The sequence below is a fragment of the Lissotriton helveticus genome, chromosome 12 (assembly GCF_964261635.1).
Source record: "Lissotriton helveticus chromosome 12, aLisHel1.1, whole genome shotgun sequence".
NCBI lineage: Eukaryota > Metazoa > Chordata > Amphibia > Caudata > Salamandridae > Lissotriton > Lissotriton helveticus.
In genome coordinates, this window is record NC_136073.1 from 202520270 (window position 1) to 202546385 (window position 26116).

Consider the following 26116-nt stretch of genomic DNA (forward strand, 5'->3'; position numbering starts at 1 on the left):
GCATACAAAACACCTCCGCACGTCTCATCCTCAACATCCCTCATCACAGCCACATATCCACCCACCTAAGAAACCTCCACTAGCTCCCCGTCAACAAAAGGATCACGTTCAGACTGCTCACACACGCACACAAAGCGCTCCACAACATGGGCCCGACTACCTCAACAGCCGACTCTCGTTCTACACCCCCACCCGCTAGCTTCGCTCCACCAGCCTCGCCCTCGCCATCATCCCACGAATTCGTAGAACCACCTCCGGAGGAAGATCATTCTCCTACCTGGCAGCGAAGACCTGGAACTCCCTCCCAACTCACCTACGACTGACCCAGGACCATCTCGGCTTCAGGAAGCACCTCAAGACCTGGCTATTCGAGCAGTAGCAGCACCCCCCCCCCTAGCGCCTTGAGACCCTCACGGGTGAGTAGCGCGCTTTATAAATGCTTTGATTGATTGATTGAAATGAGTTTGACAGTATGGGTTGTTATTTAAAAACCAATGATAAGCAATTCATTGAGCCTTGCCATATACTACAAACATAATCTATGAATCTGAGCTATACAGCAAAGAGTCTATACTGCCAAACTGCCACAGGTCCACTCTCTTTAATGCATCCCTATAATGTTTTGCTTTGCATTAGAAGTGAATCTGGGGCTTATTACTGTAGTATGTTTATATAAAACCTGCTGATAAAAATACCCTGTATTATTTCTAATAACAATAAGGAGCATTTTACAGAAATTAATAGATCTAAAATCAAGGCAGTTTTAGATTTTTTTTTATAGTTAACACATGTATATACATGTTAAACATTGATTGGTATTACCAGATGTGAAGCTGTCCAGGCAATGTCCCTTATTTTGCAAGATAACCCTTTGTATCACAAATATAAGATAATGTTTGTACCAACAGACAAATTATAAAGACATGTATTCTGGCTCATGTTCTGTTATTGATCTAATTCCCAACTCTTAAGGTCAACCAGGGGGAAACATGCCAGGTGTTTGAATTTCAGCAAAAAAACACAATATCGTGGTATTGAAGGAAATTTGACTTTCCAATTTCTACCCTCTTAAATCTTGACATTTAAAATAAAAACCTTGAGACATAGGTCAACATAAATGTTCTAATAGTACCATTTTGAATGTGTTGTGTAAATAATTCCTCATTATAATGAAAAAAGTTAATTATTAAAATATTTCCACCCTTATTGACATTTTTTGTGATGATAGGCATCATTTTATAGACCATGCAATGCTTCTAACTCACATTCATTCACATTCATAACCTTTTTAGTCACATTAAGCGAACACGCCAAAATGATGGTAAGTGAAGCAAGGTCACATAACATGTATGGTCACATTTGATGTGCCTTTTTGTGTAAGCGTGTTATACACTATTTTTCACCATTAGGCATGCCACTATTGTTTGTGTTTTGAAGTGTTCACTAGAAGGGTGCAAACATTAAAGCCTGCTGGTGAATAAATGAAGTATTATGTTAAGCTTTTGCAAAAAATTTCTCCAAGCCGAGTAATGCCAGCTCTTTCTAATAGGGTATGAGAGCGATAGACTTCATTACATACACACATATATACACATACACTGCAGGAAGAACGTCTCTGGCCCACCATTGCACTTGAAAAGGCCAAAACATGTGGTTCAAAGAGGAGGTATGTACCATTTTCTCCAGTAAACATCCTGATAAGACTGATTTTTGGTACACAATAACTAAAGAGAAATGTGCTATGGGTATACGCTGAGGCATTTTTAGTTACTGGATCAAATCTCCTATCCAGAAAAGTTTTAGCAAGAACTCCCACCATTGGTTGAGTATACTAAGGAGGTATTCACCTACTTTGATGAGGAGAGGACATAATGATGAAGCATGCATGCGGAGTACAGATCAAAATACTTACACTGTATGTCAGAAATGGGACCAGATAGAATTTTTGTTTTTAATCACTAGTTTTAATAGTTACCTTCATGAGCTTTTCCTCCATTGGTTAGGGAGGAGCCTGATGTCAGCCACAAGCTAGTGCCAGGCACCCTCTTTAGAATACTTTCTGTGTCTGCAGCAGATCAGATGAGGATTGAATTTGCTGTCTGTGACCTGAGAGGAGCACTGAAGGACTTAAACCTGCTCCCTCTTGTACCCAGGACAAAGAAGTGGACTCCAAGGGTCAATTGGCTGACCTCTAGTGTGGCTACAGTGAAACAACAAGCTGCAAGAGGCCTTTACCTTTAAGGACCCAGCTGACTAGTGGCAATTGGATTTGAACTGGACCCTACTGTTGGCCTGTGCTTTACACTCTGTGAGTCTGCATGTTCATCCCGAGGTCTGGGGGCTTTAGGAGGTGTTCCTAGGGTTGGTTTGTACACCAAAAGAGAGTTAGTGAAGTTTTCGAACATTTTCGTACAGGCAAGTGTGATTTATTCAAATGTTCCTGCTTCGAGACTTTCACTGGGACTACTTTTTGCTGTGTATCTGACCCAAGCCCCATCGAGGTCAGCCTGAACTGGCACTTTGGTCCTGCTGTGCCACGATCATTGACTATCATTGGTGCCTTACTTTTTCTTGAGGCTATTTCTACCTAAAACTTTAGAAAATTATATCTCCAGATCTACTTATTGCATTTATGCCATTTTGGTGTCAGTTTGCTTATTATAATTTGCTATATTTTTCACATTCAGATTAAGACCTTTATTGCTTTGCAATAGGACTTTATTACTGTTTTTGGGCCTGCATAAATATTTTTCACATGCCTGTCTGCTCTGTGCGAGGGTTCACCCTGACAAGAGTTCTGAGTATTTCTTTATGTGAGCATTACCTCACCTCAAATAATAATCCTATTTCTTAAACCCTAAATGCTAGCTTTTTACTCTAAGCTATCAAACTATTTTGTTTCCAAACATTACATCATTATTTTCTGAAAGCACACCAATTATGCTTGCAAATAACAGTTAAAAAAATATATATTGATAAATCTCTCCTTACAAAATGATTTTTGTCCCCATTTTAAATTCCCAACTACAGCTTTTCAGTTTCAGTAAATTTACCTAATTACCTGCTTTTTATGAAATGTGAAACTGGTATTTTGTCCACACACACAATGAATTTACTTCTCCCTGCCATTTTCTGAAAACATGCTGTTTTACTCTCTTTAAATATTAACTTCCCCTTTTCTTATTAAACTAGTTGTTATATAAAATACCTGGTTCCCATTCTGATTTCTAATATCACACGAACATAGCCCCTACATACTGATGTTGTCATTTTCATAAAGTGCTCCTATTTGTAACTGCTCCATATGGACAGAAGCTGCTACAGACTGGAGTGATCATGTATCACAGTTATAATATATCAATTTACCTTGACTCAAGCTCACAAGCCCATCCACAAATTGCACACTTGCCAGACATTGAGGGAGGTGGGGGAATATGGAATGAACCTGAAAGATAGATGAGGAAATTTAAATGGAAGATAAATGGTTAAACAGGACGGGGAGGAAAAAGAAAATGGTACAAAGAGAATAGCAATAGAGGAAGGTAAATAGTCGATGTCGCAGTGAGATTAAAGTGACAAAAGGGTGGCAGAGTGAAAACGTGAAGAAGTCAAGGAATGAAATCGTCTTGAGAAATGCCAGAGACATTTCATAAGGGACGAAACCCAACATTATAATGGGACATTAGTGCATCCCCAGTGTACAGGAGCAAACAATAGCATAGGAAAATAAAACGGGATCATGGTTGTAACTTCCATGAGGCACACATTAAAAAGAAAAGACACAGAAAGATCAACAACAGAGCATGTGCACAGTGCTGAAAAACAATTGCCACCACAAAATATGGAGTGAGAATATGGAAAGGTAGTAGCGGCTCTTCAAGCGGCTTCTACTGGAGTCTTCACAATTCTTCTGGATTAGACTGGTGATGAATGTTGTTTTTTTCTTTGCTCAGACTTCATTTCTTAGATCTACCGGATCCTATGTTCACTGTACTCACATGCTGGTAGGTCTTTAAATTCTTTCTCATACATGACCATAACAACCATTCTAAAAAAGAAGCCATGAAAACCTCTATTGCAATATCGTTATGTTATGTTATGTTATGTTATGTTAAACGTAATTTATAGAGCGATAGAGCGCACGTTCACCAGGTGGTTTCTTGGCGCTGATGGAGGACAGCAGATATGTGACAGTGAACGACTCTAGTTATAGGCTTGAGTAAATAGCCAGGTCTAAAGTAGCTTTTCTAAACTCAGTGTTAGAGCCGGCGGTGCAAAAATTGGAAGGGAGGGTATTCTAGAACTGGGGGGCCAGAATTGTATATCTGAGACCTCCATGTTTCTTTCGTTTGAAACTGTGGTAGAACAGCAGATTTTGACTTATGACCCGTGATACTGTCTTACAGTTAGCGAATAACAATAAATAATCAGAGCCACCATATTTCCACCAGTAGACCACTGCATCTAGCCTCATATGGGATGCATAATACCACAACATTTGCATTTTCAGAAAACACAAAATGCCAAACCCAGGCACTATGGAGGCGTGAGTGGGTGTATGAGTACTGGTATGGGTCGGTGAATGGGAATGTGAGTGGTTGTGTGGGAGTGGGCGTACAAGAGGTTGTATGGGGGGTGAGTGGGTGTATGAGTAGTTCTATGGATGATGTCATCAGTGATGTCACTGACCATGTCATGAGTGATGTAATATGTGAGATCATGAGAAGTGTATTGCAGGGGCGTAAGTTATAGTTAGCTTGACTAACTATAACTGCTGAATTTCTTTGGCTTTGGATGAGTCAAATGGCAGCCTAATTATGACCCTGAACGTATGTTTTTTTTTCAGTGAATACATATATATATAATTGCGTAGGAGGAGCTCGTTATTAACCTGACGGAAACACCCTTCACGAACTGCGGCATTTGAAGAAGGCTTGACGCCAAAACCGGTCATGCCGATTTTTCCTTATAAATGTCCAAACAAACCCCGCTGTGTCTCTTTCTTCTTTCGACTGAGAGAGGATTCCTGGCATACTTCAAGTGCATTCCGGTGGCACTTTTTGAAGGGACCCTACCTGCTTGGGCTGTGATATTTACAGGACGTTAGGAAGCTAACTTGTATTTTCCCAAGATATCGGATTATCACAACCCGCCTGTATACCTGTGTTTTCAAGGAGCTGCTGTCAGATGGAGGTCTGGGACTTCCCGGGAGAGGCGCCTGCATTGTCCTTCGCTTCCAGCCTTGGTGACATCGACTATGGGGGCTAGGGAGTAGGGGACCCAAGGAAATTTATTTCCAGCATTTTCGTAGGTTACTTTCCTCTGTGGCATATTGGATACCAATATGGTGCATGACGGGATCAGCAGTCCGGTGCAGAGGCTGCTGTGACGTTAGCACAGTAATGTGCTGCAGCTGGGCCTTTCATCACTGCGTGGGAGGAGCTCGTTATGAACCTGACGGAAACACCCTTCACAAACTGCAGCATTTGAGAAGGCTTGATGCCGATATTTCCTTAATAAATGTCTAAACGAACCCCGCTGTGTCCCTTCCTTCTTTTGACAGAGAGAGGATTCCTGGCATATACATATATATATATATATATATATATATATATATATATATATATATATATTCACTAAAAAAAACATAGGTTATAGACCATATATAGTTAGGAATTAGCATTTACAAAACCTTGAAAATTCACTGAAAAAACCATAGGTTATAGACCATATATAGTTAGGAATTAGCATTTACAAAACCTTATTTTACTCACACAAAACCATTGAAATTCCATATATAGTTAGTTGCACTAACTATATATCGCGCACCCGCAATCCACTGCTGATGATGTCACATATTACATCATTCATGACATGGTCAGTGACATCACTGATGACATCACTGATGACATCTCAAATGACATCACTGATGACATCACTGATGACAACATCCTGTGACTGTATGTTTCTGTAAAGTTAAAATATGTCTTACATATTGAAGAATGAGTGGATGTATAAGTGTCTGGATGAAGGATTTAGTAGGTGCATGACTGACTGTATAAGTGAGTGATTAAATGTGTCTCACTGAGTGCATGGGTTAGTGACTAAACTGTTTTAAATTGTGCATCATTGTGTCTGTTGTTCTGTAATCTGATGCATGTGTTGATCATTAGCTATATGACTAACTATATGGGTTATTGATTGGTTGCCCAAGTATTTGTATGGGAGACTGAGTGTGTGTGTGGGTGTCTGGGAGGTGTATCACTCTGTGCATAGATGTGTGAGCAGTTGATTCACTAGATGTATGGGTTCAAAAGTGCATGTGGAAACAGCTGTATGGGCGGTTGACTGTGTGCATGAGTGTATTGGTGAGTGAATGGATATCTCAGTGCTACATGTCAAAGTAAGTACATATGTAAAACACAGCACATGTGAGAGTTGACATATAGAAATAACTGTGCATAAGAGCCAGTGAATGTGTGAGTGGCTGTATGGATCATTGTGAACTTGTATCAGGGATTGTATAAGAGAGTAAATATGTGTTAGTATATGTTTCAATAAGTAAGGTGTGTATAACTATATAGTTGAGGAAATGGAGGTGTGATTGATTCTTTGCAAGACTGACTAGGTGTGTGAGTAACTCCATGGATGAGTGACAGTCTGTGAGTGTCTGTTTACACTGAGTGTATCTAAGGTTATATTAGAGTCTGAAGAGGTTCATCGTATCATCACATGAATGATGTCATCAGTGATGTGATCAGTAATGTCAAATGAGATGTCATCAGTGATGTCATCAGTGATGTCATTTGAGATGTCATCAGTGATGTCATCAGTGATGTCATTTGAGATGTCATCAGTGATGTCATCAGTGATGTCACTGACCATGTCATGAATGATGTAATATGTGACATCATCAGCAGTGGATTGCGGGTGCGCGATATATAGTTAGTACAACTAACTATATATGGAATTTCAATGGTTTTTTGTCAGTAAAATAAGGTTTTTTAAATGCTAATTCCTAACTATATATGGTCTATAACCTATGGTTTTTTCAGTGAATTTTCAAGGTTTTGTAAATGCTAATTCCTAACTATATATGGTCTATAACCTATGGTTTTTTCAGTGAATTTCATTGGTTTTTTAAAAGCTAATATCTGTAGCTGTAAAATGTATTCTTCTTTAAATCCAAAAATATATTTTATATGTTTATTAATAAAAAAAATGTTAATACTTTTTTTTTGTAGCTTCCCGTTAGCTCATCTTGATGCCGCGACCCAGTCCGCGAACCGGTAAACGTTCCGTTAGCGCAACTGCCGCGTTAGAAATCAACATCGTGACGCGTCGCGGAAGCGCGACGTATCACGTTGTCGCGTAATGCGTCTTATGACGCGCTGCGTTAGCGCACCCGGAAGTGCTCCGGTACGCGAACTGAGACGCGAAGCGCAGCTCCCCGGAAGCGATCCGCGGCGCGTCGTGAAAGCGCGACGTATCGCGTTGCCGCGTAATGCGTCTTATGACGCGCCGCGTTAGCGCACCCGGAAGCACTCCGGAGCGCGAACCGAGGCGCGAAGCGCAGCGACCCGGAAGCGGTCCGGGGCGCGTTCCGCAGCGCGTAACTTAAGCGTAAGAGGTCATGTGACTTGTTGATAAAACTTTTCATTGGTTCATTTCACTTTTGGTTTCATAATGATGTAAGGCTAGGTCAGGTGACCTAAAAATAACACTTTTCATTGGTTTAGAACTATTGTTTATCCCAAATGATGAAAACCCCTCCTTCTTTCCTCACTCTGACTTTCATCTTTGTGAGAGGAAGACCATTTTTGATAGTTGAGCAATGGCTTCAATAGTTGCTTCAGCTGGTGCACCCCCACCACCACCTCCACCTCCTCATGGGAAGAGAGGACCACCTCCCCAGTTTATCAGCCAGACAGAGGAGGAAGAGGATGAACTAGAGGAAGAGGAGACCGAAGGACCACAGTTCTTACAGGAGGTGCCCCGGGTTTCCCGTCGGAAAGCCAGCTTTATTTGGCAGTTTTTTTCACTCCCTCGAGGGCAAAAAAAAGTAAATGCTAGGTATGTCACCTGCCTGATTTGTAAAGACCGGTTATCTAGAGGCACTGATAAAAAATATAGCAACGGAAACTATACAATGCATCGTCACATGACCAGGTGGCATCCATTGAACTACAGCCAGGCGGAGATACGTGACATGCAAGATAACCCAACAACAACTCCTGTGGCCAGGTCAACATCACTAATATCGTTGACAGGAGCAGAGGCACGGGAAACCGTGCCAAACATTCAGGAGAATTTTGTACATATGAAATTTACTTGTATGTACTGCGGTGCATTGCTGTCTTGTGGTAACATGAGCATTAATTTAATTAACCTAGCTTATAACAATCACAATTGCCCTAACCGCCCCAGGCAGTAATTTTTTTTTTTTGCTCCTGTTGAGCCCTTTTCAATGCCTGTTTTCTGTTGTTTCCCCTCCATCAAAAACAAAAAAAACCCATAAAACTGTTAAAAAAATACAAAAAAACAAAAAAAATTCAAAAAATATATATATATATATATAAAACAACAAAAACATTAAAAAAAAGTTCTTTTCAGAACTGCCTCCCCTTTCAAAAAAAAATTGCTAGAATGTTTAGCACTCTGGCAAGCTCTATTTCTTTTAGTTCGCTTCCCCGTTCGCCTCCCGGTTCGCGAACCGGGAGCGAACCAAAAATAAAAAAAAAAAAAGAAGAGTAAGTATAAGGGAAGTAAACAGAGAGTAATGTTAAAAGAAAGACAGCTATAGGGAGTAAACCAGAGATACTGTTTAATAGATCTATTTACCGAAGAAAAGATGGAAGAGGGTATAATTGTGAAAAACAAAATAGATAAGGAAGTGAAAGAAAAAAAAGAGAGTAGAACAATAACAAAGAAGAGTTTCTTGGAGAATGTGAGTGAATGTTCAAAATCAGAGTAAACATGTGGAATAACAGAGAGAAAAAACAGAAAACAAAAAAGAAAAAATAACAGAAAAAGATTAATTGAAACAGCAAATAAATGTAAATAACATAGAGCCATATCATTAACATAGGCAATAAAAGTTTTGCAGCTTTTATCGGCAGAAATGTGTCGCTAAAGCCGCTTTTGTGGCGGAAAACTGCTGCTAAAACCACTTTTGCAACACTTTTCTGCCAATAAAAACAGCAATAATTTTATTGGCTGTGTTCATAATATGCCCCTTAGTGTGCTTCAACTACACAGAAGAAGCATAATGAACAAGTAGTGAAAGAGTGATCAGTCAAAGACACTAAGAGTAATAGAGACGGAGTGAGTGAACAAGAGTGAGGAACTATGAGAAGAGAGGGACTGAGAAAAGGAGTGGAAGGAGTAGAGTAAGTAGGTAATAGAGAAAGGAATGAGGGAAGTAGCAAAGGCAGGAAACTGAGGGTTAAAGAAATGAAGCTGTCGAACTACTAGTAGGTGAATGTGATAGAAATGTAACGAAAAGAGTACAAAACATTTACCTTATAATTGTCATTAACTTACTCACTTTTTGTTTTTATACTTTCAATCTGTGAAAGAGAGAACAAACATTTGAAAAATATTAAAACATGTATTTAAAAATTAGAAAAGACAAGGGAAAAGATTGAAGGACAAACAGTTTTTCAACAACTTTGACACTTACAGAAGCTTCTGCTTCTCCAGGCCCCCTACACAGTCCTAAAGATATACATTTTAAACTAACAGTATCTTGATGCAGATGAAGTGAGGCCTATCTTAAAAAATGGTGCATCTTTTGCACTGCTGTTGTCTCACAAAAGTGACGCACAGTGACGCAAAAGAGGCATACACCTATCATAAATCTGTCCCTAACATTTTAAATGATTGATTCAGGATGATGATAAGGTGTGGCCTCTCTAGAGGTTTGTTTAAGGTGAGGCCTACTCAGGATTGCATATCAAATTTATGCTTGTTGAAGAATACAGAGGAGATAATACATGTGAAGGCCTACCAATGAAGTAAGTCATGTCCACTTCACTCTTGAACAAAGGCCAGACCTCTTCTGTGTCCGTGGACAGACCTAAACTTCATCTGCACAATGTCATTCGTAAACTTAGGAAACACAGGTGATGTAATTGAAAAATGTGGAGTTTCTTTTCCTCATTTCACAATCACATCACCTGTGTTGCCTAGGCTTAGGTATCTCATAGTGCAGATGTAGTGCAGCATATTAAACAGTACCCAGAAGTGCAGCAGTGCATGCAACAACTTTGACACTTACAAAAGCTTCAGCTTCTGCATGCCCCCTACACAGTGCTAATTATATACATTTTAAACTGATGGTATCTTGCTGGAGATGAACTGAAACCTATCTTGCAACATGGTGCATCTTTTACACAAAAGTGACCCACAATGGAGCAAAAGAGGCGCACGGCCACCATAAATCTGACCCTAACATTTTAAATGATTGTTTCAAGATGCCAATAAGGTGTAACCTATGCACAGATTTGTTTCAGGTAAGTCCTACTCAGGGTTGCAGATGGAATTTAGGTTTGTTGAAGAATACAGAGGAGATAATACATGTGGAGGCCTACCAACGAAGTGAGTCATGTCCACTGCACTCTTGAACAAATGTCAGACCTCCTCTGTCTCCAGGAACAGGCCTAAACCTCATCTACACAATGTGATGTGTAATGTTAGGAAACACAGGTAATATAATTGAAAAACGTGCAATTTATTTTGCTCATTCCACAATCATATCACCTGTGTTTCCTTTGCTTAGGTATCTCATTGTGGAAATGTAGACTATCATATGAAAGACTACGTAGAATATGAGCACTGTATGCAACAACTTTGACACTTACAGAAGCCTCTCCTTCTCCATGCCTCCTACACAGTTCTAAATGTACATCATAAATGCAAACAGTACAGAATTAATTATACATGTTAAATGGTTTATTTTTGCTGTTCTCAGAATGTATCAAATTTCACTAAAAACAGTGACTTGAAGGTATTCATCATATAACAGCGGGGAAAAAAAAACACAATCAAAATGATTGTGTTTAAAAAACCCATACAACATAACAAATCAGAATTCAGAACTCCTTAAAGTTAACTTACTTTCCATGACGTTGAAGGATGTCCTATGAACAGCTTACACTCTGTTGTGCTGTTATTACTTTCAGACCGCCACTTTCTGAAAGAAAACCTCCATCGTTTTGAAAAACATGTTACATACAATAAATGACTTCTTGCTCTCTACCACACGTTTCCACAAGGCCAAATCATGTCTGAGCCATTTATAACTCTTAGAATTCTTGTAAGCCAATCCCGTCATGTTGTATTTCCGCAACTTTCACAATTAAAATATTGAAGATCATTTTCACAATCCTGGACTAGTAATATCTTCCCCTTCTTGCTCAGTCATGTTCTACATTTCCTATGACACTGATACTGCTTACTATGAAGCAGACTTACACTACCTCTATGACTACTACAATTATTTAATTCTCGACATCACTTTTAATCATAAAGCAATGTAAAACAGTAGACAGCATTGCAGACTTACATTCCCTCTACTCCATGTTTTGATTGGCTGCTTCAATTAGCTTATAAAAAGAAACAGTTTTTCTGAACTCATTCAAAGTGCACTTATTTCTCAATGACGTCCAGTGTTATGGTAAGAAGTTATGTCTCTGTACTACACTTATCCTCAAGGCCAAATCGTGTAGGAGCCATTAGAACTTCTTGAAATTCCTCAGAGCACATCCCGAGATTCTTTCCCTAAAATTTTGGTTTTAAAAACACCAGGTAAGAGTTTTTAAGGTCATAAGGCAATTTTTTTGTGAAAATTAAAACAGAATCATTGCAGAATGACCAGCCATTTCTAGACTTTAAATAAGCTGTGTAATGTCCTGATGTTATTGAAGGACCGTCATGATATATAATTGCTGCAGTTACAAAAGTCCTTCCTGATATTGACAACTGTGAAGCCACAAAATTTTTAATTAAAGTTGTCAATTTTGTTCCATCAGGCCTACATCGTTGGAACATTAAAATAACATACTGGCCATATGTCCGTATAAATAATGTGGACATCATTTCAGATTTACATTGGCTACACTCCATGTTGTGATCAGCTGCTTTTACTAGTTTATTAAAAGAGACTGATTTACTGTCTGGCAAAGTTAAATATATAAATCTTTCTGAGTCTACACTAGTAGTACTTGATACCCTACAGTTCTCGCAGTCATGCTGCCATTGATAAGAAAGCCCAAACAGGTGATCTACATCTACACCTTCAGCATGCAATACATCAAGCATATACATTAAAAACTCCTGACAATCTTGCTGAATATTTTGAGAGAATTGTGTTTGGCTTGAACATCTGTCTAACAGATTTCGAATTTCAGACACACTTTCTATTTTTGTTCTATCAGTGCTACATTTCTCTAACATAGAATTTAACAAACTGCAAAATCTTTGATCAGAATTGACCACAATCTCTTCTTTTACATTTTCTAGAGAAAACAAAACATTAACCACTACATTAGCATAGCAGTTGACACCAGAACTGTTTTCAAATTGAAAACCAACAACATCTTCAACAGAATCCTTTTTGTTTCTGCTTATAATTTCAGGTTCATCGACTTTTCGTCTTTTTGCTACAACCTCCCCAGTATTGGTCACATTTCTTCGTTGCCGGCCTACCACACGTTTCTCAAACAAAGGATATTGAGGCAAATGTGGCGCATACTCTCTTCTTAACCTATTGTATTCCTTAACACAATCTAGATCCGCACAAATGTTTGTGACATCACACTCAATCAAGTACAATCCCGATAAAGTTCTAACTCGTGACAATGCCACATATGCCATACCCTCCTTGAACACAGAACTGCCAATATTCACCAATGCACTGTCTACACTTAAACCTTGCGATTTATGGATTGTCACCGCATATGCCAAGCAAACAGGAAACTGCTTACGGCGAACATATAAGTCTTTTACAAGCAATAATCTAGCAGAACAACGACCAATTAGCTGTACTTCCTCAATGCCATCAAATTAAATTTTTAAAAATTCAATTCCATCTCTATTTCTGTATTTTACAAAATCAACAACATTACCCATTGATCCATTTACCAGACCTCTTTCAACATGTAAATTCCTTCTTAAAATTATACGGCAGTTCAAGCACACATTCAGAGTCTTTTCAAAACCTGCAGTTTTAGATATAGTCTTCCCTAATGAATCCAATTTTGTTTTCAAATTCTCAGACAAAATAATTGTTGATCCCATATGCTCTACTCTGTCAATAGCTTCCAGTTTCACAATCTCTTGCTTTTCTAAATGCAACATTTTGTTGTTGAATTTGGCACATTCTGCAAGAGTTGGCATCAAACATATTCCAGATTTCTTCTCAGTAATTTTCTGAAAAATATTCTCAGGCACAACATCTTGTTCTGGATATAAATTTGACAGTAATCGTGCATGTAAAGCTTCTTTCCCATGCTCGGTCACTTTTCCAATTCTAACATCTTGTAGAATAGTCTTGTAAACTTCATCCTTCGCCTGACGCATATTTTCATGCAGTTCAGCATAATTGAAGTTTAACCATATATTGACGTTGCCAATGCTCCCTAGGCACTTCCTGGTATCTTCATGCGTGAGCATTTTGAACACAGGTTGCCCTTTCACTGGTGTCAGCTGCAGAAGATCTCTGAAAACAATGATGTGTTTGCCACCAAATAACACATCATACTCTGTTTTGAGAACTTCTTGCATTCTCAAATGCACAAAGGCAAGCATGACATTGGAAACCATGCTTACTTCGTCAATGATAAGAAGTTTCATTTTCCTCAAGATTCTTGAAACTTCACAACAAGCATCTCCAGATAGCTTGTGATATTGTAATTTGTTGTCATGCTCCACTGGCAGCATCAGTAAACGATGTAAAGTAATCCCTTTAATGTTATGTGCTGCCAGTCCAGTTGGAGCAGTGACAACACAAGACAGCGATGACTCTGTCCTTTCCTGCAAATAACATGAAATTGCTTTAATAAGGAAACTTTTTCCAGTTCCCGCTTCTCCACTCACGTACAGTCGGACAGGCTTCAACGACGTACATGAGCACTCTTTCTTGTCATGACTTAATCCATGATCAATTTGCATGGTAACTTCGTCATATATTTTCCTCTGCTCAACGTTGAGTTGTCTTTCCAACTCTTCTAAGTTAACCGCATCCTCCTGAGCATGTGCCATGGCTCTTTCCACTTCATTCATAGCAGTGGCAGCTTCATTTTCGATAACAGGTCCTCCTAGTGGATCCTGACTCAATGAAGCAGAACTCTGACTGTCCTGAGAACTGTCTCTGGCAATCTCGGCTGCAATCGTTGCTTCCTGCTCAATTTCCGCATTCAACATTTCTACATATTTGGGAAAAGCAGGACATTCTATGGTCTCCTTGGCAGCATTGAAAGAGTCTTCGTAACAGAGGAAATCTCCAAGCAGTTCCTCTTCTGCACGCCAAGGCTTGAAAAGTTGCAAAAGTGCTAAATAGAAAAACTCCTTTTTTTCAGGAGATTCGCCACTCAATTTTCGATGGTTTACCAAGTGGCATTTTCTTTGCTTGACCAGACATCCCTCACTTCCTATTACAGCATACACTCCTTTCTCAGTATCTTCTTTGATGTTCCTCTTGAATATGTAATTTTGAAGAACCTCATTCAGACAAACATTCTCGAGGTGACTGCTTCGATTTGGATAATATGTATCCAACATGTTGGTCTTCAAAATGTCGGTACTGTTTGGCTCCTTTTCTGCCAAATACTCAATTTCCCGCACAGGTTTGAGAACTCGATTACGCGTTGCAGCAAGACCAAGACTCGCTCAAACGATACTCCTGGACTTGGCATAGAGACTTGCTGAAGACAACCGGTCAGAACATTCGTAAGCTCCGATTTCTCGATGCGACAACATCTTCAGACTGAAACTGTACAACTTCTTGCTGAGGCTCTTTTCATGGGAAATGTCCTCCCACATATCCTTCAATTCTGTCTTCTCTTTTTTGGTGATGTAAGATGTCACATACCGAGCCACAGCCATACAGTTATCAGCCACAAACTGTATATCCATGTTAGCATTCCACATGGACAAAATCACCGGGTTGTAGTCGTTGATGTACTTAGACTCTTCGATCCTCTTCAAATTGTATGTGTTTTTAGGTGATTTCTTCATCACATTATGTCGCAGCGAAGACATCAAACTGTTTACTCTTCCTTTAGAAATCACCGGTCGTGGAAAGCCGAAACGACATTTGGTGTAGAACTTGTCCTTGTTTCGGAATTTACGACGACAGTACTTTCCACATCGATGGCTTTGGAAACGTAGAACTTTTTCTCTTAGGCTTTTCTTCTCCTTTGCGTTTGGAACAGCACACGTAGAATACTGTTGTATGAAACTCATCACTGAGTCTTCTAGATCCGTTCCAAATTTAGGTGCATCCTTGATCCACAGCAACATATGTATATGAGGAGCACCTCTTGCTTGGTACTCCTTTCTCCAGAAGAAATCCAACACCTCTCCAAGAGGTGGATTCTTCTTATTCATGATGAAAGACATCATAGCTTCAAATCTATGATTGAAGTACCTACATACATTGACTGGATCCAAAGAGCACAGTTCTCCGGGTGTCTTGAATTCGATGTTTTCGATGTTTCCATTTGCCTCTCGTAGAAATTCAAGTAAGTCTTCCCAGCCATACTCGGCACAGCTCAGAGTGAGGAACCATGTGGGAGTTCCTAAGTTCCTCAGCATACATTTTAAATCACCATGACGACGGTACCAGTACTCATTAGTACCACGCTGACACGCCATGAGATTAATCAGGTGAGAATCCAAAATACTGTCTTGGACATTGACTTTATCCATAAAGTCACTTGCCGAGATGTTTTGCATGTGTATACCACTTTTCAAGATGTGGTTCACTGCATATGACAGTCCAGACAGATCGCTTTCAAACAGGAGATGAAACAAATAGGGAATGCATTGTCGAAACCTAGCATCTCCTGCATACAATCGCAAAGTCCGGTATTCAGAAGCAGGAATTTGATGAGGTCGCTCATCATATCTTCCTCCCTGACCTGTTGGAAAAAGCTGTGGGAAACACCGAGCTTCCAAACTTTCCTCCCAAACACTAATGGGACTCCCTTTGGCTTGTTTCATTTGAAACAACTCAATAGCATTCCCCATGACTTCCTTGGAATGCAAAGGATGAACACTATAATGTTCATATATTTCTTCACTAGTAGAGGGTTCTACTTTCTCAATTTGACCAGCACACAAATCGCTATCCTCTTCCTCACTTACTTCCTCTTCTGCAACATATACATTCTTATAGTATTTATTATTTTTTTTCAAATACAATGTTGCCTTTTTAACTTTCCTAACATCCACTAAATCTTGCCATATTTTCTTATTCTTTGTCGGAACCCCATTAACTAAGATAACCAGAGGTTCCTCTTCCACTTTTTCTACTCCAATTGTGTTAATGTTTTTCTTCAAATCTAGAGGCAAATAAACAACTCTTCCCTTTAATCCTCTCTGTAAATCTGATGGAGGCAATTTCCCTGTCTTTGGCTCCATTCTTACAATAGCCTGAAAGGGATGGATACTTTGAATCAAAATAGATTCATAAGTATTTAAATCCTTCAATTCAGAAGGAATCTCAACCAATTCCAGATTATTATGAACTGCTCTAGCAGGCATCTGGTTTTGATTTAATTTGTTACAACAATAAGTACACACACGTTGATCCAATCCCAAATCAAAACAATTTTCTACCATCAAGTATGTTGTGAAATCCTTCCATTCACTATTATTTTCCCTTTCACTTTTTGCATATAAATCCACTAACTTAGTCTGATTCTTATAATAAGTGCGTAGACAACACACACAAGTGAAATTTGGCCTCTCACTTGATTTCACCTGAAACGTCGCAATTTCCCTCTGGAAATTATCTGTACTGGAAACCTGTACACTATCTTCCACATTAACCGCTTCTTCTTGGTCAATTTCAACATTCTCCTCTTTACTTCCAAAGTAACAAAACTCAATTTCTTCACATATATTCTTCACATCTATTTCAGAACCATGCAAAAGAGCAGCGCATAATTGTTTAAGCATAATTGCTGGACTCTTAGCATAATACAACATTGTAACTAATTTCCTCACTTTATTATGATGCACTGCTAGCATCCTGAAATGATGAAAAACACTCTGGCATACTCTCCTGGAAAGACAAGCCAGTGAATGACCATGCAAACCTGTCACTTCTCTCACTCTGCAAGGATCTAATTCTTGCAACAACTTCATTTTCTGCTTCAAACTTTTATTATTAAATGACCGTACAAAATCACAAAGCAAATTGATGGAATCCTGTCGCACACTGCAAATACTACTACACTTCCAGGTATACACAGGACCCTTAGGACGTCTTCCTAAAACCTCATTACCTAACACCTCTTTTGCCTCTGTTGTCACAAGTTTTTCTTTTTCAACTGGACAACCATCTTTCACTTCATAAGCTCGACCACTGGTGTCAACTGCATGCACCAAATCATTATCCTGGAAATAACTCTCCTCATTAAAAAATGCCTCACAGCTTGAACTATGCATCCATTCTCCAGAAAAAACTTCACAAAAATTACTACGATTAACTATTCTCTTCCATCTACTATTTCTTTTGAAATCATAAATTGCCTTGTTTAGCTTCCTAATTCTATTGATTATCAAAATAAATAACTTACGTTTAATTTCAAATGCCTGATCAATAACTTTCTCAACTATTTTTTTTCTCTTATAAAAAACCACTTTCTGTTGACCTTTCTTAATATTTTTTAACAAATTGCCAATTATCCGTTTACGAATGTCCCTAAACTGTTGTTTCCTTCTACTATCATGCACAGAGTTATCTCTTGCTCTAGCAGTAACATTTTTCATTGGCTTTCCTTTCCGTTTGAATTGCTTCTCTTTTTCTGGACTGAAACATTTTCTGTAGTAATATTTTTTTTACTACAGATATTTCTTATGAATGTTTTTGTACTCTTACCCGGTGCTTTCTTGGTGACTTGACAAATCTTTTTGTTAGAGGACTGCTGCTTTTTTTCATTGACCTGCTGTCTTTGATGTTTTGCAGCCTTTCTCAGTCTTTCTTTGGTTGGCATGCTGAAATCTTGAAATGATCTGCAGTTGAATCTGTGGTAAAATATATTAAAAAATGTTATTAACCACTATTACCCAACAGTAAATCAATAACAGTAATCAAAAACTTAAAACACTACTTGACATTTTTACATAGAAGATTTTTTAGTGCTTGGCAAATTTAGAATACAGAAATAGCAGAAAAGAAATGGAATTTATATTCATTTTACCTGTGCTGTTTTATATGTGAATCTGATCTAATTTTATGAGCATATTTTAATATTTTAATGAAGACACTACACATAACCTGTTTTTGAAGGTGTCTTTATTTTTAAATTAAACGGTTTACATTTTTACTTTTTATTTATTATAAATTTTTAAAATAAATGTTTATAGTTCCATAGGCTCAAGCACGTCAGCTTCCCATCCTATGTCATACAATTCTGACAAATCTGCATCCTCATCACGTTCTTCTTCATCCTCAGGGTTTAAATCATCCAAGGGATCAACATCCACTGATGTTTCAATTACGAGTTCAATGATGAGGTCGAAATCAACTGATTGCTGATTGTCGCTCATGTTGATGTTGTCTTTATCTTTAAAGAAAGATAACAACAATGAGATGTTGCAGAGTAAGAGACAAATCTCAGAGATTATAATAGTAAAATTGTTTAACAAGAGTAACATTTTGCACCTATTATTTAGCCATGTCCAGCGATGCTGAGGAGGTGAAGCCTATGTCCAATTTTTCAGTGAACAGGACTCATCTCTTCTTAACCTTGGATAAGCCTCACCGACTCTGTGTCCCCTGCACATACTTAAATGTAAAGGGGCAGATTTATGTTAACTGGCACATCCCCAGGGATGCACCAGTTAACGTGCACCGCTGCTCTGCCACCCATGGTGTGCCGCATTTACAATCAGATAGGACAAAGCTGCGTCAAAACCCTGCGCCTGCTTGAAGCAGGCATAGGTCTTGACGCAGCATTGTGGAGATGGAGCACCCCTGAGCCTTGCTGGAGCTGCATCGCACTTGCAATACAACTCCAGCAATGCGCCACTTTTACGGCACAGATGCGTCACGCATCTGTGCCGTTTTTGCCCCATGGTGCGCCGCATTGTAAATGCAGCACACCATGGGTGGCGGAACAGCGGCGCAGGATGACTGGCACATCCCTGGTGATGCGCCAGTCATCATAAATCTATCCCTAAGCTTCTTATCTTGTTAGAGATGAACTACCATATGTATCATCAAACTATTTTGCATTTCCTAAATAGCGAATTTTAAGGAATAAATAGCGATTCTTTACCATTCCTAATTTGCGATGAGCAAATTGCTAATTGCAAATTACCCATTCATTTCCATGGGCCAGGAGGCCCATAGGAATGAAGGTGCAATTTGCGATTAGCAATTAGCTCATCGCAAATTAGGAATTTTTCCAAGGGTGCAGGGGTGTCTCAAGAACACCCTGCTGCACCCCTGAAAAAGAAATTTGGGGGCATATGGCGCACATACATGCCCTAAGGGCATGTATGGGCGTCATATGGCACCTTTTGTTTTTTGGAAAAAAAGCTTTTTGAAAAGAATTCGCAAATTACCACCAACTAGAAGTTGGTGGTAATTTGCAAATCCTTAATGGCATTTTTTGCATATTTTTTGTTTGATACATTGCATTTAAAAAATCGCAAAATTTGCAAATCCTTCAGTGCAATCGCAAAATAAGGAATAGCAAATTTTGCTATTCCTTATTTTGCATCAAACTTGTTTGATACATACCATTTGTCTAATTAGCATTCGCAAAGGCCGAAATTCGCAGAATTTCGGCCTTTGCGAATGCTAATTAGCTTGATACATATGGCCCCAAGTGAGGCCTGTCTTGCAACATGGTGCATCTTTTGCATCACTGCTGCATCGGTTTCATGTGGCACAGTTTTTTTACACCATGACACATCTGCCTAAATGCATCAATTTGTAATTTTGTCGCCTCATAGCAAATCTTTTGCACCGCCACTGCATCACAAAAGTGACGCACAGTGGCGCAAAAGAGGCATACACCTATCATAAATCTGTCCCTAGCATTTTAAATGATTAATTCAGGATGACGATGAGGTGTGGCCTATCCAGACGTTTGTTTAAGGTGAGGCCTACTCAGGATTGCAGATCAAAGTTACGCTTGATGAAGAATACAGAGGAGATAATACATGTAAAGGCCTACCAATGAAGTAAGTGATGTCCACTTCATTGCGCCAGTCATCATAAATGTATCACTAAGCTTCTTATCTTGTTAGAGATGAACCGCCATATGTATCATCAAACTATTTTGCATTTCCTAAATAGCGAATTTTAAGGAATAAATAGCGATTTTTTACCATTCCTAATTTGCGATGAGCAAATTGCTAATTGCAAATTACCCATTCATTTCCATGGGCCAGGAGGCCCATAGGAATGAAGGTGCAATTTGCGATTAGCAATTAGCTCATCGCAAATTAGGAATTTTTCCAAGGGTGCAGGGGTGTCTCAAGAACACCCTGCTGCACCCCTGAAAAAGAAATTTGGGGGCATATGGCGCACATACATGCCCTAAGGGCATGTATGGGCGTCATATGGCACCTTTTGTTTTTTGGAAAAAAAGCTATTTGAAAAAAATTCACAAATTACCACCAACTAGAAGTTGGTGGTAATTTGCAAATCCTTAATGGCATTTTTTGCATATTTTTTGTTTGATACATTGCATTTAAGAAATCGCAAAATTTGCAAATCCTTCAGTGCAATCGCAAAATAAGGAATAGCAAATTTTGCTATTCCTTATTTTGCATCAAACTTGTTTGATACATACCATTTGTCTAATTAGCATTCGCAAAGGCCGAAATTCACAGAATTTCGGCCTTTGCGAATGCTAATTAGCTTGATACATATGGCCCCAAGTGAGGCCTGTCTTGCAACATGGTGCATCTTTTGCATCACTGCTGCATCGGTTTCATGTGGCACGGTGTTTTTTACACCATGACACATCTGCCTAAATGCATCAATTTGTAATTTTGTCGCCTCATAGCAAATCTTTTGCATCGCCGCTGCATCACAAAAGTGACGCACAGTGGCGCAAAAGAGGCATACACCTATCATAAATCTGTCCCTAGCATTTTAAATGATTAATTCAGGATGACGATAAGGTGTGGCCTATCCAGAGGTTTGTTTAAGGTGAGGCCTACTCAGGATTGCAGATCAAAGTTACGCTTGATGAAGAATACAGAGGAGATAATACATGTAAAGGTCTACCAATGAAGTAAGTGATGTCCACTTCATTGCGCCAGTCATCATAAATGTATCCCTAAGCTTCTTATCTTGTTAGAGATGAACCGCCATATGTATCATCAAACTATTTTGCATTTCCTAAATAGCGAATTTTAAGGAATAAATAGCGATTCTTTACCATTCCTAATTTGCGATGAGCAAATTGCTAATTGCAAATTACCCATTCATTTCCATGGGCCAGGAGGCCCATAGGAATGAAGGTGCAATTTGCGATTAGCAATTAGCTCATCGCAAATTAGGAATTTTTCCAAAAGTGCAGGGGTGTCTCAAGAACACCCTGCTGCACCCCTGAAAAAGAAATTTGGGGGCATATGGCGCACATACATTTTAAAAACATTCCTTTACCTCAAAAACGATTTTCAAGTCATAATTTGAAAACACTGCCCACAGGGAAATTACTTAAAATGTCCTTAAGACACATGAAAGTGTTTTTTTAAAGCCTTTGCAACTTTTTTGGGTCACTTTTAACATGGCTATGTAACTCAAACAGTCAAAATCTAAATTTACCATGCACAGGTGGGAGCATATTTACAAGGAATTTGCTCCACGGGGAAAGGTCTTTTAATTTAATATGGGAAAAATAACATCAGAGACACTGAAATGCCTTATAAAGAAGCATACACCATTATGTCCTTGTCATAAATTTTAAAACCATTCCTTTTCCCCAAAAACGATTTTCAAATCATAATTTGAAAACACTCCACATGGGGAAATGACCTAAAATGTCCTTAAGACACATGAAAGCGTTTTTTGATTGCCTTTGCAGCATGTTTGGGTCACTTTTAACATGGCTATGTAACGCAAACATTCAAAATCTAAATTTGCCATGCACAGGTGGGAGCATATTTACAAGCAATTTGCTCCACAGGGAAAGGTCTTACATTAAAATGGGAAAAATAACATCAGAGACACTCAATTGCCTTATAAAGAAGCATACACCATTATGTCCTTGTCATAAATTTTAAAACCATTCCTTTTCCCCAAAAACGATTTTCAAATCATAATTTGAAAACACTCCACATGGGGAAATGACTTAAAATGTCCTTAAGACACATGAAAGCGTTTTTTGATTGCCTTTGCAGCATGTTTGGGTCACTTTTAACATGGCTATGTAACGCAAACATTCAAAATCTAAATTTGCCATGCACAGGTGGGAGCATATTTACAAGCAATTTGCTCCACAGGGAAAGGTCTTACATTAAAATGGGAAAAATAACATCAGAGACACTCAATTGCCTTATAAAGAAGCATACACCATTATGTCCTTGTCCTAAATTTTAAAACCATTCCTTTTCCTCAAAAACGATTTTCAAGTCATAATTTGAAAACACTCCACAGCTCCTATGCACATGAAAACCCTGTCAGTACTAATACTTCACATTTTCTCCAATTACAATTTCTCAAAGAAACAAAATCTATTTGTAAAACACTTGAGACAAAGCAACATTTGAAAAACACAACTTTCTTCATAATTTTCTCCTTAAAGCACACTATTCTCTATCTAAATTAAAGAAATCTTTTCTCACCTTAGCAAATACTTTGAGTTTCAAAACAGTCTCAGAAACACACCAATTTGTCTTCAGCAGAGCAAAAGGTATGCACTCCAGAGTCTGCAGCTATCAAAAGCACAGAAATGCTGTAATTCTTCACACATATCTCTCATGTCACCCAATCAAAACTCTTCCCTCACTTTTTTTCAAATCAAAACCCCTCCCCCCTCTGCCCTCTCTGCTTTTTTTTGCATAGCAACCACCTCTTGGAAGACCTCTGGTGTTTGCAAGTTCACACAACAATGTTGCAATTGAACTCTGAACTCTCAGTGCACCTGCATATCCAGTGCATTCTTTCATTTAATGATTTTTTCTTGACCACTCAAAAAACATCTTTCAAAGAACTCATCCATGCACCCTAACTTTCTGTTTTCAGCAATCAAAATCCACCAATCACTGTTACTGCTTCATTAACACAGAAACTCCACAGTTTTTTTCATTTTAAACTCTTATTTTTTCAACTGCCATTTCATTGCCACACTTCATCTGACTGCAGGAGAACCTTCTCTCACCATGTTTTCTGTCTGGATTGTTGGACATAGTTACATCTATTGGGCTCAGAGGTATGCTGAGAACAGAAATTTACCTAACCTCAATTTACAAAATGTGGAAATTAAGTGGTTTGGCCACAGAGGATTAAAATGTCACCAATTGATACCATTTGTGAAAACCTTTATGCATTTGCCAAAACCTGACCTGTTAATTGTGCACTGTGGAGGTAATGATTTGGGCACTTTGACTGGGGTAGGTCTGGAAATGCTTTTAAAGGACACCTTTGAGCAATTAATGGCACTTTTTCCTCAGACTGCCTTGGTATATTCAAATATATGCCAAAGACAGAAATGGAGGTGGTCAAACCAATTTTGTCCACAAATTGAGAAGTCGAGGAAGCATGTAAACAAATCTGTTTCAGCTTACATGAGAGACCATGGAATGGGCTCCGTGTACAACAATAACTTGCGTTACTACATGCAAGATATCTACAGAGGAGATGGAGTTCACTTCTCAGATGAGGGCAACAGAATTTTCATTCTGAATTTAAGACTGTGCATTGGTACCTACTTATAAGTACCTAAATGTACCATAAACCCAAAAGCTCTTCTCAGAGCTACCCTACATCTGATCACTCACAATTATTATTTTTCTCTAACTTTTTTCACTAATTTTCAACAAAGTACGCTCCCCGGGGCGCTACCCGGTACGCGAACCGGAAGCTAACCTCGCGAAATTTTTAAAAAAAATGTTTTTTTTCGCACATATAAGCCTCCTCAGCCACCCTCAGAAAACCTAGGGGGTCAAGATAAGTCTACCGTGCCCCCTTCTACCCATTCTGAACATTATTTGCCCTCCATCTTGTATCTTAAGTCGACCGAAACACAAAATGGTGGACTCCCGTAACGCTTAAGGTTCGCGTACCGGGGCGCTCGCCAGTTCGCGTACCGGGGCGCTCCCCGGGAAGCGCACCATCAAAAAAGGTGGGAAAGTAATTTACAGAAAAACGACTGGAGACACTCTCACCAAATATAGATTAGCTCATACTACATACCAATCCCTATCATTTTCACAAATTTGATTGAAATTCCATTTAGCCATTTAGCCTGTAGACCTCTCTAAATACCGTGAGGTAAATTACTTCTCAAAACACATCTGAAGTGTTGGAATTGACAACCAATGAAAATGTTACTTTCATTTTCTACTTTTATTACCTGACATTTGATTGGTTATATACCTGAATATATATAAAGGAAGAGAAGGAAACACAGCCATTTTGACTACTACTTCTTGTTGTACATTTCAATTGGATTTTCACTAATCACTTCAACTTCTTTGTAAAGGTAAGTTGTTATTTTTAAAACTGAAGTAAATTGTGCACCAAAAGTTAATATGGTAAACTTTTTCTGATAGTTATATACTATCCCTCTGTAGTAGTTATAGATTTAGATAGACTTCTCTGTTATAGTTATGGATGGAGTTAGGTTTCTCTTGTAAAATTATGAAATTACTTACGTTAAATCACATACACTTTTTTATATTCCTACTTCCACTCTGATACTATACACTGCCCAAAGATAAATTCACTGATAAAAACTGCCTATCTAAAATTAATCCCAACAGTGCCCTATCTCTACTAATATATATTTTTTTTTTATCCAAATTTCAGGCAACATGGAAGGCGAACAGAAAGTTTCATTTCAAATTGTCCTGCAAGAGAGCAGCCAAGAATTAATTGATCCAAATGATATAGAATTTATGGATGAAACTTGGGACCAAGAACTACTGCAATGTGTGCAAGCAGTAGATGACCTCCTTCAAAATGAGGACATTTTACACCCTCAGAGATTACAAACTATGTTCATGGAAAATGACGACATTTCAGACAGTGAAATGTTAGAAATGTTATTAAATTTTGAAACACAATCACAATAATAAATAATTGCTTAAAAAATAAAGAAATTAAAAAATAATCAACAAAACCAACAATCAATTAACATACAGTATTTGAAAAGTCTATCATTCTTTTTTCCTTATAGTACGCTCCCCAGTACGCTTCCCGGTTCGCGAACCGGGCGCTCCCCACGAAAAAAAAAAAATATATTTTTTTTTTTTGCCCTGCGGGGCCCTTTTAAAGCCTCCACATCAAACCTAGGGGGTCAGGGAGGATCTACTATGCCCCCTTATGGTCATTTCCCCCTTTGTTTTGGCCTCCTCTTGTCTCTCGATCCTACCGAGAGACAAGATGGCGGCCGCTCCGGACTGTTTAGAATGTTGACAGACACCGGAGAGCCAATCAGCTTCGCTTCGCGAAGTTCCGTTACGCGTAAAGTACGCGAACCGGAGCGCTGCCCAGAGCGCGCTTACAGATATATATCTTTTTTTAAACGTTAATTTCTCAAAATCCACTGGAGCACATATATTGAGACCTAGCAAAGGCACACCGGGCTAACAGTCCCTACAATTTTGCCAAGTTTCGTGCAAATCCATTCAGCCATTCGGGCTAAAAGTGAGGCCAACCGCCCTATGGAAATTAACATTGGAAAAACACGTTTTGGGA